A 13,963-nucleotide genomic window follows, 5' to 3' on the forward strand; every position below is an offset into this window, starting at 1 on the left:
CCTCCCCTGCGTCACTAACGTGTGGGCCTGGACCCTGCTAACTTCTGGTTAAGTTAATAACTAAATCTAGTTTAGCCACTGACTCACTGACATATGGGCCCCGCCCGGCTAATTAAACTAGATTAGGTTTAATCTATATTAGGACTAGCTACAGTCACTGGCGTGTGGGTCCCAGCCGTCAGGTTTGACCTGGGCTGGCGCCTTTGACCTGCTGACGTCACCCGGACGTCATGCTGACGTAGTTAACCTTTTTTTGGATTTATTCTTATACAGGAAATTCCAGAAAATACTACAAACTTCAAAAATTCATAGAAATTAATCTGTAACTCCAAATGAAACAAATTATATATGAAAAATTATCAGAAAAATGCAATCTATCCATCTGTATCATTTTCATGCATGTCAAACTAAGTTATACCTGCTGTATAGGTGAAAACATGATAATGACATTTTAAATGCTAAATGTGGAGTTTGCATATGAACCCTTAGTTCATATGGACTTCATTTAAACTGTTGTTAGATGCATTAATGTAAATCATAACATTCTTGACATGTCACGACCATGCATCATATTGTTGCATTGCATTGATTGTGTTTCCTCTCTGTTGCCGGTAATTCTCCCCTCTCGATAGCCGTGATTCCGACGATGAGCTCGATGACACCGATGAAGAAATATAATATCTTCAGAAGTGCCAGGCAAGCAAACCCCCTTGTTCATTCCGATACAACCCCACTCTCTCGCTCCTGCTCTCTTTTACTGCATTAGGACAACAACGATTCATCTGTTACTTGCTGCGGTAGTTGAACCCCTTATCCTCTGCATGACCTGTCATTGCCACAGTAAATAGATGAAACCCACTAGCATGAGTAGGAGTTGTTTGAGCCCTGATGTGCCTACTCATTCATGCTTGTTTGTCATGCCTGCTACTGCTTAGAGTTGAGTCGGGTCTGATTCATCGGGGATGAGTTGGAATGGTGATGAACATGTCCTACTGTGTGTGAGCTAAGTGTGTGAACACGATTTGGTAAAGGTAGCGGTGAGAGGCCATGTAGGAGTACATGGTGGGTTGTCTCATTGCAGCCGTCCTCAGGAACTGAGTTCTGTGTTTGTGATCCATGAAACAGTTACTACCACGCATTGGGCCCGAAACCAATGGACCCTCTCGGCTTCTTAATCACCCTTGTCCTCTGTCCAGGAGTTGCAAGTAGTTTCTGGTGTTTGTAGTATGCTGGAGGCCGTGGACAGCGCTGACCCGAGGGGTGGGCTGTGATGCGGTAGGCATGTGGCACGGTGTACCGGGCGCCCGTTTGGTGTCTCGGGAACCCTGCACACATCGTTCGGGGCCGTATGTGGAAACCTCGGCCGGACTCCCTACGGATGGAACCTGAATAGGCGATAAACCTGGACTAGAGACTTGAGTGTTTAGGTAGGCTGTGGCCGACACCCTCGCTGGGCTTCCGCTTGAAGGTTGCCGAGTACATGCTGTGTAAACGGCGGTAAGTGGTGACAGCGTGTGTGACGAAGTACACCCCTGCAGGGTTAACATGATCTATTCGAATAGCCGTGTCCGCGGTAAAGGACTTCTGGGTTGCCTATAACAGTTCATAGACAAGTGAAAGTGGATACTCTAAAATGCGCAAGATAAGCGTGAGTGCTATGGATGGCGTTCTCGTAGGGAGACGGGAGCGGATCCATAGTGGAGTATTGATATGGTGAATATGTGGACTCGTGTGCGCCACCTCAAAAGAGTTACTTGCAGTCGTAGTTAGGATAGCCACCGAGTCAAAGCTGGCTTGCTGCAGTTAAACTCCACCACCCCCTTTGTTGATACCGATGCATATGTAGATAGTTCTGATGTAAGTCTTGCTGGGTACATTTGTACTCACGTTTGCTTATTTTATGTTTTGCAGAGAGACATCAGTCTCGCTAGTAGTTCCGTGTGGACTTCGACGTTTAGCTTGATACCTCAGCTACGATCTTGTGCCCTCGGCAGGATCTAGTAAATAGTCAGGCTTCTCAGCCTTTTTCATTTGTAGATGTCTGTACTCAGACATGTTAAGCTTCCGCATGTGTTTGACTTGTATGCTCTGAATGTTGGGTCATAAGACCCATGTTTGTAATATCTCGCTCCTCGGAGCCTAATGAATAAATACTTGAGTCGTAGAGTTATGTTGTGATGCCATGTTGTATTTACACATATCGAGCATATTGCGTGTATGATTGAAATGCTTGGTATGTGTGGGATCCGACAACCTAGTTGTTTATCCTTGGTAGCCTCTCTTATGGGGAAATGTAGTCTTGTGCTTCCATGAGCCATAGTAGCCCGCTACAGCCCGGTTCCCCGGAGTCCTGCTAGCCCAGCACTACTGCTCCGGAACACTTGACTGGCCGGCATGTGTTTCACTTCGTTCATGTGTCTGTCCCTTCGGGGAAATGTCACGCGCTGACATCCGGAGTCCTGCCTAGCCTGCTACAGCCCGGGTTCCCGGAGTCCTGTTAGCCCAGTGCTACAGCCCGGATTCGCACGCTGCTGACCGACATGGTCGATGTTGATTCATGTATGCCTGTCCCCGTAAGTTAGTGCCACTTTGGGTTCACGACTAGTCATGTCGGCCCAGGTTCTCTGTCATATGGATGCTAGCGACATTATCATATATGTGAGCCAAAAGGCGCAAACGGTCCCGGGCCATGGTAAGGCGACACCCGTGGGAATACCGTGCGTGAGGCCACAAAGTGATATGAGGTGTTACAGGCTAGATCAGTGTGACTTAGAATCAGGGTCCTGACACACGGTTTCAATAATACTTATGTTTCCGATTGTAACGTGACAACACTTGTTCCAAAATGACTTTGTTGATTGTTAATGTGTGCGCCTTCGCAAATCGGACTGCAAATTTACCACAACATGTTGGTGCCATGTCATGGCACCAAGCCAAGTTTCATTATTTTCATGCGTGTTTTGGATTTACAGGAATTAAAAAACTAAGTTTCTCAATGTTTCCAACCCAGCCACGACGCCCAGAATTTTAAATTTCATCCCCATTTCTTGCATGGAACCTAGAAATTTACCCGAGGACACACATGTGATTTTTCAACCAACTTTGGTGCACTGGAACATGTGCTTGTATTTCAAATTTGAATTATGCACACAAAGGTGACACGTTCCTTGCCAGAACCACGAGCCTTCTTGAGAGAAGCTCCGATTTGCAAGAAGCTTATACCAAAATTTGTTCCTATTCGGCCAATTTTTTTACCACGGCATGGTACTACCATGGCATGACACCATGCCAAGTTTCATGATTTTAAAACCAAGTTTCTCAATGTTCTCAATCGAGCCACGATGCCCAGATGTTTGAATTTTATTCTCATTTTTTGCATGGGACCTACTCCCTCCTTCCATCTATATAGGGCCTAATGTGTTTTTCAAGACAGCCTTTGACTATTGACAAGATTAATAGCACATGAGATGTATACTATGAAAATTATATTATGGAAGCTCCTATGACATACAAATTTGAAGGTATGCTTTGTGTAAGTTGGATGTCATATATTATTGCTCTAACGTTTGGTCAAAGTTAGCCTCGAAAAACGCATTAGGACCTATATAGATGGAACGAGGGAGTAGAATTCACCCGAGGACACAAATTTGATTTTTCAACCAACTTTGGTGCACGGGAGCATGTGCTTGTAGTTCAAATTTGTATTATGCACATTAAATGACCAAAAACTCAATTAATGTGTAAATAAGGCCAAACGAAGCCGGAATAATTCCAAAATTTAACAGGGCACTCATGTAGTTCTATGTTGCCTTTGTAAATAAACTCAAGGGGGACAACGTATATCGTTTCACACTCAAAGGTGACACATTCCCTCTCAGAACCATGAGCCTTCTTGAGAGAAGCTTCGGTTTGCAAGAAGCTTATACCAAAATATGTTCCTATTCGGCCAATTTTTTTACCACAACATGGTAGTACCATGACATGACATCCATGCCAAGTTTCATGATTTTCAGACGTGTTTTGGATCGACAAGAATTTTAAAACCAAGTTTCTCAATGTTCTCGGCCGAGCCACAATGCCCAGATGTTTTAATTTTATTCTCATTTCTTGCATGGGACCTAGAAATTCACCCGAGGACACAAATGTGATTTTGCAACCAAGTTTGGTCCATGAGAGCATGTGCTTGTAGTTCAAATTTGACTTATGCACATTAAATGACCAGAAACTCAATTAATGTATAAAAAACGACAAACGAACCCGGAATAATTCCAAAATTTAACAGGGCACTAATGTAGTTCTATGTTGCCTTTGTTAAGAAACTCAAGGGGGGCAGCGTATATCGTTTCACACTCAAAGGTGGCACGTTCCCTCTTAGAACCACGAGCTTCCAAATCGGCCCAATTTTTTACCACAACATGTTAGTGCCATGACATGACACCATGCCAGGTTTCATGATTTCCAGGCGAGTTTTGGATTTACATGAATTTAAAATCAAAGTTTCTCGATGTTCTCGGCCGAGTCATGTCGCCCAGATGTTTTAATTTCATTCTCATTTCTTCCATGGGACCTAGAAATTCAACCAAGGACACACATGCGATTTTTCAACCCACTTTGGTTTACCGGAGCATGTGCATGCAATTCATATTTAGATTATGCACATTAAAAGTCCAGAAACTCAATTAATGTATAAAAAGGCCAAATGAACCCGAAATAATTCCAAAATTTAACAGGGCACTCATATAGTTCTATGTTGCCTCTGTAAATAAAATCAGGGGGAGGCAGCGTATATCGTTTCGCACACAAAGGTGACACGTTCCCTCTCGGAACCACGAGGCTTGTTGAGAGAATCTCCGGTTTTGCAAGAGGCTTATACCAAAACTTGTCCCAATTCAGGCAAAAATTATACGTATGAAAACAGGGTTTATATTATCCCAAACATCTCGCTACCTAGACCAATAATGTACAATGATTTGAATTCAACATAAAATTGATACAAATATTTGAATTGGAGAGCGTATGGTACATGTAATTCATAGTGAAATATGATTACTGCTATATGTATGTTTTTTGTTATCAAGATAATATTTAAATTATTGTATAACTTGACAACAATCATATTCAAATAAGGAAAATTGATTCAAATTTAGTCCATATGGTAGACGACAATATATATGTTCACATGGTGGAGTAAAATGTTCATATATGATGGAAGATCAAAATGTACGACTACATCAATTATAAACCGCAAGGTCACCTAACGATATATTCGAATTCAACATAATGTGGATTCAAAAATTGAAATTCGAGATCTTGGCATCTGTAATCATATAAAAAGGGACATTACTCTTTCTTTGGGGGGAATTGATTTGTTTTTTGTTGTTGTTGAGGGAAGTGCAAATCGATTTGGTACTGTGCAGGGTAATCTTGGTCTCCCGATTTTTTTACATTTTTCTTGTAGTTTTTTCAATGGCATCTATAGCAATATAGTAAAAGGGGACATGACTCTCTTGTGTCTTGTATGAATTATTTTTTTACATGTTAAGTTTGTTCTGCCGAACAAGGAATCCGCACCTTGTTATCCCGAAATTTTCAAGCTCGAGTATCTTTTGTCTCGCCTGCTTTGAAACTCCCGCTTCTTCAACCCGCGCCGCGCCTTGTTATCCCGAAATTTGGACGCGCGCGAGAACTCCCTTCTCATACGAAATCGCTCCCGCAGCCCAGACACGCGAAATCCCCCTTCTACCCCTCAACCGGAAATGAAGCTCCACGTCGCGGTGTCAAAACCGGTGGGGGTACGCTGGTAACTTACCCTACATTTCAGACAAGCGCGTCCCTAAGCTTGGCTCCCCTCCCCCTTTGCTCCCCCATTCGTACACCGAGGCCGCCAAAACCCATGAAACCCCACGCTCCTCCGTCGGCCTCCCGACCGCCGCCCAGCCGGAGACTCTTCCCCGACTATGTCGTCCACCGCCACAGCTCGTCGTCCCTCATCCACCGCACCGGATGAGGATCCGTTGTCGATCTCGTCGTCCCGCCAGATCAGCCGCCCGTCCTCCACCTCCAAGGAGCTGCCCCGACGTTCGCCTCGTCTATCGCGCCACCTCAATCCCCACAGCGCCGTCTTGACCTGCCCCACCGGAACCGCAACACCCTCACCAATTCCTCCGATGAAGCCGAGGCCAACTCGGCGCCACCAAGGAGGTTCTGCACTCACCGCTGCATTTTAAGTTTTATTCGATCTCACGGGGCTGCCGGTGCTCGATACCGAGCAGACATGGCGTGTCTCCATCGACGGCGCCGTCGCCGGCCACGTCATCCACGGCATCTCTCCCCCATGTTCTTGCTTCCTCGACGGCGACTTCCACAACGGCACTAGCTGCAGCTGCTCCGGCTCTCGCTCGCGCTGCGGCTCTGTTCTTACTGTCTGTCGTGCTGCTGCACTACTCCTGCTTTCGTTCGTGCTGCTGCTCTGCTCTTGCTCTCGCTTGCGCTGCTGCTGCTGCACGACCTCCGGCAGCTGCAGGAGTTGCTGCTTTAGCACTCGCTCGCGGTGCTACTGCACGACTTGCTCTCTTCTAGTGCGTTCCCTGCTCGAGCATTTGCTGATTGAGATCACTGCTTCTCTGCTACTAGTGCTCGAACGCCCTAAACATCTATTGCAATGCTCTGTTACTAGTTCAATCAGTTTCGACAGTAAAATTCAGTTTCGACTGTGAAGTTCATTTTCTTCAGTTAAGTTCAGAGTGAACAGTACTTACAGCATCTGTCGGAGCGGCCATGGCACGGCTGATGCGTTTTACATCTAGCACTTTTTGGTGATGTATTTTACATCATCTATTGCATATGATATTAGGGTCCCACTTCAGATTAACGTTGTCTGTCTTGTAATGCTTTAGCCTCGTCGCCGTACACCTTAGCGGAGCTGCTCTAACGACGGAGCTGTCGATCACAGCGGAGCAGTACCCTCGGCGCCGTTTCCAGAGGCCTCGGATCTTCTTCCCCGCCACTGACAGTGACACCAGCATCATCACCATCCTCCACGTCCAACCCAATGATGCTGAGGTCCACAAGGCTATGCCAAAGAGGTTGTACACTCGTCGCATCAATTTATTTCTCCATTCCTCTGTTCTTCCAATTCATGTGAGCCAAACACCCAAGTTGACTGAAATCCTTTGTTTCCAAATGCTCTGTTTTGCACGTGCATTCCTATCCTATTCCTGTGTTTTTCCTGTCCCTGCATTTATAGAATCCTCCAATTCTAAGGAGCCCTTATAGATTTACTTCATTTTCAGATAGGCATCAAAGAAAACTCTGTGTGTTATGTCCTGCTCTTGCCGTGTCGTCATCCACCCCACCTAAGGTGCACCATCGACAGAAGCGTTCACTGCAGCAGAGATCCCCCTGCAGACTTCCTTTCGCCGCGTCAGATCATCTTCCCCGTTGCCGGCAGCCACATCAACTCCATTACCATCATCGACTGAGCAGATGAACCTGAGGACTACACAGTTCCGGAAGAGAGGTTGCAGTCTTTCGTGTTTGCTTACGTTATACATCGGTTATTATTACCTGCTACTTTATCGTTCAATCTTGAGTTTTGAATTGCCCATGGGTCTCATATCAAGCCAGCAATGAATATTATCTGTCGACTATCTGGTTCATCTGGGGTCTTCTATGTGGTTCATGTTGGGTGGGCAACAAACAATAGAGGATCCATTGTGTATCTTTTTAAACTGAAGCTATAATCTACCTGCTATCATTAGTTTTGGATCCATCCACTCATTTGCTACCATCAGTCTTGATTTTTGCATGCACCCCTTAGGCCTTACAAAATCTAACTATTTTTTATTATGCATGTCAGATATTGTACACAATCGTACTGAACATGTAGAGAAAAAGAGAAGACCGTTGCGTGCGAATATAATGTCATGCAGACGCCGCTCCCTGGTGGGCGAAGTGACCCCCCCTCCTACATTTCCAGATTGTATTCCAGAGGAAGATAACTGTTCAGATGGAGATTCAGAAGGAGCCAACCACGCCTGTTTACCACCTGAGGTGTTTGCTCTAACCTAGCATGCTGATGTTGGTCATATCATGCATATGGCGCCTTGCATTGCTTACATTATACATCTTATATGTCATCAGCTTAGTTTAGATTTGCTTTGTGTGAATGCCACCTATTTGGTTTCTATATCATACTCCCACCATTCCTAAATATTTTTCTTTTTAGAGATTTCAACAAGTGACTACATACGGAACAAAATGAGTGAATCTACACTCTAAAATATGTCTATATACATCCGTATGTGGAAGTCCATTTGAAATCTCTAAAAAGACAAATATTTAGGAACGGAGGGAGTATATGGGAATTATGCAATGCCATCTTCTTTAGCCAGGCATCATATACTTGAATCATGCAATGCCATCCTGTTTAGCCAGTCCTCGTATTTGTGAATTGTATTGTGCCATATTTTTTTCCATAATGTATTCCATTTGTCAACAATGTTTATACATTCATCTACTCTTCCTGTGCATCAGCCATTTGAGTCGGTCATGGGAAAATCTGGAGTGAAAATAAGGTCTTCTGAGCAGTCAGTGCTACCTGTCGATGCAGATTTCTTGCTGGTTACAGATAGCTCCTCAGAGGAGGATTCAGAGAGAGATGACCGGTCGTATTCCCCCACCCCCGAGGTGCATGCTCTAACTTGGCTGGGTTATATTGCTCATATCATGCATATGGTGTCTTGCATTGACATGCCATCTGCTTATATTAGACATGCTTTGTGTGAATGCCTCCTGTTTGCTTTCTATATCAGATATGTGAATTATGCAATGCCATGTTTTTCAGCCAGTTATCATATATGTGAATTATGCACCGCCATGGAGCCAGGCATCATATATGTGAATTATCTCATGCCATATTTTTTTCATTACGTATTCCATTTGTTGACAATCTGTGTATATTGAACTACTCTTCATGTGTATCAGCCATTTGAGCCGGTTATGGAAAAATCTGGAGTGAAAACAAGGTCTTCAAAGCGAGCAATGATACCTGTTGAAGCATATATTTCGATGGTTACAGGGAGCTCCTCAGAGGAGGATTCAGAGACAGATGACCAGTCCTATATCCCACCTGAGGTGTATGCTCTAAGTTGCAATGTTTATATTTCTCATATGATGCATATGGTGTCTTGCATTGCTTAGTTTAGACATCATATGCACAATATTGAATTCTATCTGCTTAGTTTAGAGATCATACATGCGAGTGCCAGATGCTTAGTATATGAATCAATTATGTCAATTATATCATGACATCCTGTATACTTAGACAACAAGTATGTGAATTATTTCATCCCAACCTATTTTAGAAAGACATCATATAGTTTTGTCATGCCATCCTGTTTAGGTACTCATCATATGTTGAATTATGCCATTATATCTTGTTAAGTTATCCATCATATATCTGAAACTGTGTCATGCTATCCTGTTTAGTTAGGCATCATATATGTGAAATTGTGTCATCCTGTCCTATTTGGTTAGACAAAATATATGTGAATTACCACATCTGTCTATCATACAATGTCTGTACGTTCAATTTCTTTTCTTGTTTATCAGCCATTTGAATTGGAGGGGGTGATGGCAGTATCTAAGGGAGCAAAAACCCGTTCTTCACAAAAGACAGTGCTACCCGTCGATGCAGATAGAACCATGGTTGTACTGGCCCACAAACTAGCCCCACCACACATAACCGAGACTCTTCCAGATTGCACACTTACACCGTTGGGCAGAGAACCAGCTACGACCCATATAACCGCAACCCCAGCGGATAGTAACCAACTTATAGTTGACAAAGCACCATGTCCACCACAGAGTACCCCCACACGAGCAGTTTGTAAAGCTACTGCAGTGCCGAAAGCACGTAGACCACCACAGCTAACCCAAACTCCGGTTTAAAGCAGAAGAGCAACTGTTCTCAGGTCAGATTCTGTAGCTATGGTCCATACTCCTTTGCTGTTGCATCACTGTATTTACTCATACCAACTACTTTCGAATTTGAAGGATCCAATTGAAACTCCAATGGCGCAACAGGTATGTTTTAAACCTATTTCTTTAACTGGATTGCAGTTCTAACTTCTTGCTCTATGTTGATTTCAGTTTAAGTTGTATAAATAGTTATGTTCTCATGTGATGCACATTACAAGTGCTGCCAATGTTGTGTAGTTTCTCACACTTATATTCTGTCTATGCTGTTGTGTCTTAAAAATATATGAGTTGAACTGTGTCTCTATCTTGATTAGGGAACATAAACTAGAATGATATGGACAATACAGTGACCATAGTACATAGACATATGTTTGTTTCATGCTGTTATCCTGTCCACCTTACTACTGAACCGGTTTACCAAAATGAGTTTCGTATACTACAAGCTAAACCTGTGACGTGTCTGCTTGTTTCTCTTGTAGTATGCAAACAGAATATTGGAGAAGAGCACCCCACTATGCAATGGTAGAGAAAGTAATGCAGATAAGGTTCAAGATAGTGAGACAACCCTATTGGTCTCCAAGAAAGGTGAAAAAAACAATCTTGTAGGCAGTGAGAAAACCCCACAGTCCTGCGTTCATGTAGTGTTCGAGTTACTGGCCAGTACCGCTGGCACAAGCTCTTCGAACTCGCTGCCTGAATCACTTTGTCTTCTTCAGTCTCAGCTACAAGCTGAAAGGCATCAGTCAGTTGTGCTGCGGCAAGAAGCCGAAGGACTGAGGAAGTCCCTGCAGAATTCAGATGCGTACTTTCTTGTGCAACAGCAAGCGCTGGAGGATTTAAGCGCTAAACAAGAGAAAGTTAATAAGCTTGCTAAGCATCTTGCCAGCATTATGGGTACCCAGGATATTGTTTCTTGAACTCTTCTCAAGTGGTTTAATTTTGGACTTGTTTTGCTGCGGCGTTTATATGCTGCTTTGTTCCCTATATTTGCACTGGTGGCGAACTTTGATGCCCAGTGGATGTAATATGTGTAATAGCCGTGATAGCCTAGCATAAGTTGCTTGCTTATTTATTTCCTTGTTGTCTTGTTTATTTGTTTGCTTGTAGTCAGTGCAGTTCTTTTTCCGCAGTTTGCTAGTGGCTGCAATAACCTATTTTTTAAAACTAGGCTAGAATACCATGGACTAATATTTACTGTAGTGACACTGGGCCTCCTACGGGCCGTAGAAACAGTGGGCCTTCTACGAGCCGTAGAAACAGTTGGCCTTCTACGGGCCGTAGAAACAATGGGCCTTCTACGGGCCGTAGAAACAATGGGCCTTCTACGGGCCTTATCATCAATGGGCCTTATACGGGTCGTATGATCGATTGGCCAAACATGGGCCAATAACAGGCCGCATTATGGCCGTAAACGGGCTAGAGTTGGAATCGTCCGTTCATGGGCCGACCATAATGGGCCATCGTTAATAGGCCGTATTTGATGACGCTATGAAAACGGCCTAATGTATTAACGGACCACAAACGGGCCGACTGTAACCACGGGCTGAATTTGGCCCACAAGCAGAAAATGACAGTAACGGGCCGTAAGTAAACGAATGCTGGAAATGAGCCCAAGAATAAATGGGCTCTGAGAAGGCCGAAAGATAACATGGGCTGGAAACGGCCCAACGGAATAACCGGCCGTTAATGGGTATAGTGATACACTGTTCATTACGGGCCAGTTTCACCACGGGTCGTTAATGGGTGTAAAGTGATACATTGTTCATTACGGGCCAGTTTCACCACGGGCCATTAATAGGCCAAGAGTTACATAGGGCCTCATATGGGCCGAAAGACGTCATGGGCCATACATGGGCCAGCAGTGAAAACTGTTGGGGAACGTAGTATATTTCAAAAAAAATCCTACGCACACGCAAGATCATGGTGATGCATAGCAATGAGAGGGGAGAGTGTTGTCCACGTACCCTCGTAGACCGAAAGAGGAAGCGTTATCACAGCGCGGTTGATGTAGTCGTACGTCTTCACGATCCGACCGATCAAGTACCGAACGCACGGCACCTCCGAGTTCAGCAAACGTTCAGCTCGATGACGTCCCTCGTACTCCGATCCAGCCGAGTGTTGAGGGAGAGTTTCGTCAGCACGACGGCGTGGTGACGATGATGATGTTCTACCGACGCAGGGCTTCGCCTAAGCTCCGCAACGATATTATCGAGGTGTAATATGGTGGAGGGGGGCACCGCACACGGCTAAAAGATCGTAGATCAATTGTGTGTCTAGAGGTGCCCCCCTGCCCCCGTATATAAAGGAGCAAGGGGAGGAAGAAGGGAAGAGGTGGAGGGGAGGAAGGAAGGGGGGTGCCGCCCCCCCTCTCCTTGTCCTATTCGGACTGGGAGGAAGGGGGCGCGGCCCTGCCCTAGCCTCCTCTCCTCTCTTCCACCTAGGCCCACTAAGGCCCATTAAGTTACCGGGGGGTTCCGGTAACCTCCCGGTACTCCGGAAAAATCCCGATTTCACCCGGAACACTTCCGATGTCCAAACATAGGCTTCCAATATATCAATCTTTATGTCTCGACCATTTCGAGACTCCTCGTCATGTCCGTGATCACATCCGGGACTCCGAACAACCTTCGGTACATCAAAACATATAAACTCATAATATAACTGTCATCATAACGTTAAGCGTGCGGACCCTACGGGTTCGAGAACTATGTAGACATGACCGAGACACCTCTCCGGTCAATAACCAATAGCGGAACCTGGATGCTCATATTGGTTCCTACATATTCTACGAAGATCTTTATCGGTCAGACCGCATAACAACATACGTTGTTCCCTTTGTCATCGGTATGTTACTTGCCCGAGATTCGATCGTCGGTATCTCGATACCTAGTTCAATCTCGTTACCGGCAAGTCTCTTTACTCGTTCCGTAATACATCATCCCGCAACTGACTCATTAGTCACAATGCTTGCAAGGCTTATAGTGATGTGCATTACCGAGTGGGCCCAGAGATACCTCTCCGACAATCGGAGTGACAAATCCTAATCTCGAAATACGCCAACCCAACAAGTACCTTTGGAGACACCTGTAGAGCACCTTTATAATCACCCAGTTACGTTGTGACGTTTGGTAGCACACAAAGTGTTCCTCCGGTAAACGGGGGTTGCATAATCTCATAGTCATAGGAACATGTATAAGTCATGAAGAAAGCAATAGCAACATACTAAACGATCGAGTGCTAAGCTAACGGAATGGGTCAAGTCAATCACGTCATTCTCCTAATGAGGTGATCCCGTTAATCAAATGACAACTGATGTCTATGGCTAGGAAACATAACCATCTTTGATTAGCGAGCTAGTCAAGTAGAGGCATACTAGTGACACTCTGTTTGTCTATGTATTCACACATGTATTGTGTTTCCGGTTAATACAATTCTAGCATGAATAATAAACATTTATCATGATATAAGGAAATAAATAATACTTTATTATTGCCTCGAGGGCATATTTCCTTCAAAAACGGGCTGGAATCATATTGATGGCCCAGATGACGCTACTGGGCCTAATTCGGATAGGGCGTAACGGGCCTTGGGTTAGCGGGCTGTAAATGGGCTATATGCGAACAGGCCGTTAATAGGCTTTCCATGGGCCGGCCCGCCACCTTTTGACCAAGTCAAAAGGGCCGGCCTTTTCACAGGAATGGGCCTCTGTTGGGCCGTGCCACGTGTCGACGTATCATAGGCGCCTTCTGTCCAATGAGTGGATGACATCTGTCCCAACGATGAGCCGACACGTGTTTCCTCCAGCCAATGATGATTTTACACGTGGAAAATCCCCATTGGTCGGGGCTGTTAACGGGTTATCGGATCCAAAACCCGACCCGATAGCTTAACGGCGTTCCGTTACGGATGCAACGTGTCGGTCACCCTTGACGAAAGCACTTCTGTGACGCGCGATTTATCGTCATGGAAGTGCACACTTCCG

Source organism: Triticum aestivum, chromosome 1D (genome assembly GCF_018294505.1).
Source record: "Triticum aestivum cultivar Chinese Spring chromosome 1D, IWGSC CS RefSeq v2.1, whole genome shotgun sequence".
Lineage (NCBI taxonomy): Eukaryota > Viridiplantae > Streptophyta > Magnoliopsida > Poales > Poaceae > Triticum > Triticum aestivum.